We start from the raw sequence: 6,668 nt of genomic DNA, 5'->3' as shown, positions 1-6,668 counted from the left end.
ACGATAATAATTATCGTTTATATACTAATTAAATTGTTTTTTTTATAAACAATAATAATAATAATTATTATTATTATTACTATTAATTTTCATAGTAACACTACTACTACTACTACTACTACTACTACTACTACTACTACTACCACTACTACTGCTAATTTTATTATTACAGATATTTAATTGGTTTATTATTACAATTACACAATCATAATCAATTCAATCAATTAAACAGATTATAATTTCATTCATTCATTCAGTTTTGCAATTTCTCCGATCTGTCTATCTTTCGTTCATTCGTTCGTTCACTCGTTAGTCTGTCACATCGTGCCAGCAAAGAAGATTATCCATCAGTCCTGTATTCATTCATTTGATCTACACAGCTCATACAGGTTGGCCACAGTCATAATTAATAATAATAATAATAATAATAATAATACAAAATTATCATAACTTATACTACTACTACTACTACTACTACTACTACTACTACTACTACTACTACTAATAATAATAATAATAATAATAATAGTTAATATTATTTTTGGTATATATTATTATTGCTACTATTTTTTCCATATTATTATTAATACCGTCGTCACCATCATCATTGTTATTATTATTATTAGTAGTAGTTCTAGTAGTGGTAGTTGAAGCTGTGGTTGTAGTAGTAGTAGTAGTAGAAGAAGAAGAAGCAGTAGTAGTAGTAGTTGTTGTAGTAGTAGCAGTAGTTGTAGTAGTAGTAGTAGTAGAAGCAGTGGTAGTAGTAGTAGCAACATCTGGGCAAGCTCCACTCAGTAGTTGTTGTAGTAGTAGCAGTAGTTGTAGTAGTAGTAGTAGTAGAAGCAGTGGTAGTAGTAGTAGCAACATCTAGGCAAGCTCCACTCAGTAGTTGTTGTAGTAGTAGCAGTAGTTGTTGTTGTAGTAGTAGTAGTAGTAGTAGTAGAAGCAGTGGTAGTAGTAGTAGCAACATCTGGGCAAGCTCCACTCAGTAGTTGTTGTAGTAGTTGCAGTAGTTGTAGTAGTAGTAGTAGAAGCAGTGGTAGTAGTAGTAGCAACATCTGGGCAAGCTCCACTCAGTTCTTCAAATGCAGCGACTTAATGCAGCAGTACGAGGTTTGGCAAGGCCTTGTTTGCCAAAAAGAAGTTAGTCAGCCAGACATTATGACCAAAAAAAGAGCCACATTTTGCTATTTAAGTGCATGTGCGGCCCTTCAAAGGTGAGATATTTCTCATAGCGGCCCTCACAGCAAAAAGTTTACCCACCCCCCTTCAGTAGTAGGACAAAAATGAAGCAGCATTGTTACAAATGATTGTATGTTTTCATTTTAATGGTTTCTGGCATGATATTTTTAAAAATTCGTTGCTACTACTACTACTACTGTGGCTTCTGCTGTTACTACTGCTGTTGCCGCTACTATTACTACTTCTACTACTACTGCTTCTACTACTACTGCTGCTGCTACTACTACTACTTCTACTACTGCTGCTGCTGCTGCTACTACCATTACCGCTTCTACTACTACCACAACTACTACTAACAATAAAATTTATGATGGTGATGATGATAACGACAATGATGATGATAATAGTGATGATGACGACGACGACGATGATGATGATGGTCGTATGTTTGAAATGACAAAAATTTAAAACGCCAATAAAATTCGATAAAAAGTTCGGTGCGATCATGTTCCTAGATAGCGATGCATAAATTATGATAATAATAATAACAACAATAAATTAATAATAATAATAATATTATTATTATTATTAACAATAATATTAATAATAACAATAATAATACTCGTGATGATAATGATGACGAAGATAATAAAATAACCTTTAATTATTATCATAATAAATAGCAATAGTAAAAACAATTAAAGTTATATTTATTTAATAATAATAATATTTGTGATAATGATATTTATAAAATGACCTCTGTCATTTAACCTTTACCCTTTAATTATAATCATAATTATTGACGGTAATAATAATTATAATTACAGTTATAATAATAATAATTACATTCGTAGTCATGTCCGGCAGCAGTTGCAGAAACATGGTTGCGGTCGTGTTGCTGGTCTCCACATTAGTCATGGTGTCCTGGGTTGAAAATGGTCAGGGCTTCATCGTACCCCACAAGAGGTCCACTACTATTGGTTGGTCAGCTGTGTTGGTGGCTGTGTAGATGGCTGTGGTGATGGTGACTGTGGTTATGTTGGCGGCTGTGTTGGTGGCTGTGCTGGTGGTTGTGATAGTGGCTGTGTTGGTGGCTGTGTTGGTGGCTGTGTTGGTGGCTGTGTTGGTGGCTGTAGTGATGGCTGTGGTGGTTGCTGTGGTGGAAACTGTGATGGCGACTGTGTTGGTGTCTTAGATGGTGGCTGTGGTGATGGTGGTGGCTATGGTGGTAGTGGTGACGCATAGGACCTATTTCGATTAAGATGATTGCAAAATCGAAATATGACCTATGCCCTCTAGAACGAACTGGAAAAATGCTATTCCAACTTCATTAAATTAAATATTGACACCAAGATTTTGCTTGGAAATATTGAGAAATGTAAGGAAAACTATCCAACGCTAGAAAATAGAAATTCGATAGATTTCTTGAAATTACTTAATTATTAATTATTTATTAATTATAATTAATTATTAATTAATTAATTATTATTTAATTATTCTGTAAAAATATGATCATCCCTCTTAGATGAAATAGCAACAGCGCTCTCTGAAAATCCATTGTACACTATTGAGGAGAACAAGTTCGTGAGGATACCAATCCAAGGTAAGAATCTGTGAATGAATTATGAATGAATTGTGAGTAATTTATGAATGAATTGTGAATAGTTTATGAATGAATTATAAATAAATTATGAATAGATTATGAATAAATTAATAAATTATGAATAATAATGTAAGTAGCTGGGACTGGGGAGGGCTTGAGGTTATGCCCCTTTCTCTAAAAGGTCATTTCTGTTAAGGTCAAGGTGAAATTCAACGAAATTGTTAAAAAAAGGGTTTTTTTTATGTTAAAGTTTGAAATATAAATTGTGCCCTGAGGCAGAAAAATACAGTCATAATTATTATAATAATGTTTCATAAATGGCCTAAATTCATCTCAGAATGTTGGGGGCAAAAATCTCTTCTTGGCTCAAAGTTCATTTAGAGTTATTGATATATCGCTAAAATATTGTTAACCCGTTAAAGTTATTGATAACAAATTGTCTTTACTTGATTGATAGCCACTTAAGTTAGAAAATCCATTGTACAATAAAGTTAGAGTAGTTGGTTTCATCCTGTTATTTTCTTAAATAATAACTCAACCACCCCACCCTGATTTAAATTGGAGGCCATGGCATCTAAACGTCTAAACCTGTAGATATCTCTGTGTTTTTTATATTTATTATATGAATAATTATTATATAATTATTATTTATCATAATTTTTATTTTCCTTCTAATTATTATTTATCAAGTTATTATTTATTATAATTTATATTTGTCATAATTTTATTCATTATAATTATTATTTGTCATAATTCTTACCTCCCTTATAATTACCGCCAGTTCAAAAAACCATTGTGAACAAGCTAAGAAGCTGCGATGAGTTTTCCGATAAGTAACAAAGAAAAAAAAAGAATGATCGACTGACGAAGAAAATGATGTAGAAATGAAAGAATAAAGATTATATTATTTATTAAGTAAAACATAATAAAATTAATACTAACAATATATATATATATATATATATATATATATTTTTATTTACATTTAATTTATTTATTATTTAACAATTATTTTTTAAAATAAATAATAGATCAAAAAGGTCTTTCTTTAATTTTTGATTAACTGACGTATTTAATAATATCAAATTAAACTTGGCTAAGTTAGATTATTCGATCATATTTCGGCAAATGTGAATGAATACGTCGGCAGACTGTCACAAATTTTTAAACCAACCATGTGTAAATCATGCCACAGTTGTTTGTCGACCACCTCCAGTTTTGATATTAGGTGTCGAGCAGTTGGTTTAGTAGAAAATCGCTCCTGATTCTGTAAAAAACTCAGACTAAAAGCAGCTTTTTTATTTTTTTTAAAAAGAAAAACAGAAATTCTCATAAAATTTTCACACAAATGAGAATTAAACGTGGAATTGTAACAATATCCAACCGACAAAAAGTTCTAGAAGTTTTACCATTGGTTGTTGTAAGGTCTGTTGTGGATGTAGCGTAATGAAGATCTATTTTTGATGAGTTCATGGTGTTTTATATTTCAAAGAAGAGGAATTTATCAAATTGTATGGGCAAGTTATGAACTGCAATAAATCACGTAAAAAAATCGAACATCCATAATAATTCATCAACCCAACTCACCAACTGTTTGAACAATCAAAACAAAACAAATCGTTGAGTTGTTAAATTTTATTCGTAAAATCTACACCATACATCAAAAGCGTCGGGATTTCCATTAAAAAATTAAAGATTCTCATGCTAAGGAGATAACATATACAACAGGAGTACAACATGAACCTAGTAAAATACCACCGATCTAATTGGTACCCCGAAAGTATTAGTAGAGGAGTTAGAAGTAGAATTATTAAGAACAACAGAAGAAAAACGATTACAGAGATAAGAAAAAAAACCAAGAATCAATAATATTAATTCACTATGTAAGCGCCACATTCCCAAAAAATCGAACTATAGTTCGTCTTACTCAATGATAACTAATAGGTCTATTCAAGATACTATATATCAGAAATGTCTTCGAAGTTAAGTAGTGAACGATTGGCGAAATTTCTAGCAAAAATAAAAACTTCAGTCATTCATTTGGCTGTTGTTGAAAATCTAACATGCCATTTATGCTGCTTCCAAGCCAATGCAGTCAAAACCTGCTGTTTCAGTTTGTCTGAATGCTAAAAATTGAGACATCAATGATTTCTGAATGTAAAATTTAGATCAAGAAAAATCTTTCTTGTAAGCATTTGGTATGAATTTGTCGGAAAAAGTGTTGTAATTCTTTAAATGTAGATCACATTAAAAGTTTTTTACAGATGAATAGTCTTAGTGTCAGCATGACAATTTTCATTTATAGCGGTAGTTAAAGACTGAATGGAAATATCTCAGTAACAACTTCATGTACAGTATTGATACACTCAGCTGAAGAGGCACATCTAGATGGGGGGGTGGCAAGATTTTCAAATTTTCAAAAAGGGGAATTTTTCAACCAAAAGACGATAACCAGGGCGGGGAATCTTCAAAAGATGATCTTCCAAAATTAGTTGACAGTCGGCGGTGATTTTCAACAAATTATTTTGAAAAATTTTTCAATGTTAGCAGGGGACCAACATTTTGATGGGGGAAGGCCAAATTTTTGATAATGTGGTCTAAATTTTTACTTACAATCATTTACAATCATTACAATCATTTTTCGGCTCATGTCAATTTTCCTTCAAAACACTACTGTTTCTGTTAAAATAAAAGCCTTCCCCGCCCCGCCTACTCTAAATTCAGCCCTAAAAATATGAAATTTATAACGTTTCAAAGTTGCAAAATGATGTAACTAAATCGTAAAACATATATTGATACATTTTTATAAAAACTAAAACTTAAACATTACGTCGACATGCGTTTATTTAAATCTTTAATTATTGCAATCAAATTTTAATTTAGTAATCGACATAGTAATGAACATGTAAATTTAAAAATAGATCATAGGACTCTTTGAATCTGCAATCTGGAATTTCTTATTTCTTAATATTTGGTCGCATTACATTTTAATTGACAAGCAGAGACTTTTTCGTTATCGCAAAAAATTACTCTAACCGAATTAAAATTAAATCAATTTAAAATTTATTCAAGGTTCTTAAATACATATAATATATTGGAGGAATGATTTGTAGTAAAGAAATAGGAATTTATTATTAAACTTTATTTATTTATTATTAATTTATCATTAAACTTTAATAATATATTATAATATAATATATTTTATTATTAAACTTTAAAAATATTTGAATTGATTAGCACTTGCAGATAACAAAATAGTTTATAAGCTGGTATTTTATTAGTGTACACATGTTCATATTTATGCTATTATGTGGTTTTATACAAATATAAAGCATTAACATACGTAAGGTGTGTGATATCCTAGGATATATATCCATCTTGATACCAGATATCATTTGTCTTATTCTATTTTTTAGTCAGAAATATCGCCAAACCGACAATTTCCATTTGGTAATTCCGCAGAGTTAAGCGTTTTATCAATCTATATTCTATAAATTTGTCTTTTTTATTTTATAAATAACGATATTAATTTTTATTTATTTATTTATTTATTATTTATATTATATCATTATTATTTATTCCGTGGAATTAGGCGTTCAATTCTTCTTTTTTATTCTATAAATAACGATATTAATTTTTATTTACAGTTATGAAGTATCAACTTTGTATATTACTAAGGTTTATAATGTAGTAGTTTAGTATAATACGGTATTATTGAAGGTGCCTATAGGCTAGGCAGTAAGACGGTCTCGGGGACGAGTTTCGGAACATTTTTATAATAAAGTCTTCGCCGACAACTGCAATATGCGGAATTTGGAATAGTTCCACGGTATGGTTTTGTATTTTTAAACTGTTTTTTTTACTGTATTAAATTTTTATTTCT

Source organism: Helobdella robusta (genome assembly GCF_000326865.2).
Source record: "Helobdella robusta unplaced genomic scaffold HELROscaffold_94, whole genome shotgun sequence".
In the NCBI taxonomy this organism is placed as follows: Eukaryota; Metazoa; Annelida; class Clitellata; order Rhynchobdellida; family Glossiphoniidae; genus Helobdella; species Helobdella robusta.
This window is presented reverse-complemented; position numbering follows the sequence as displayed.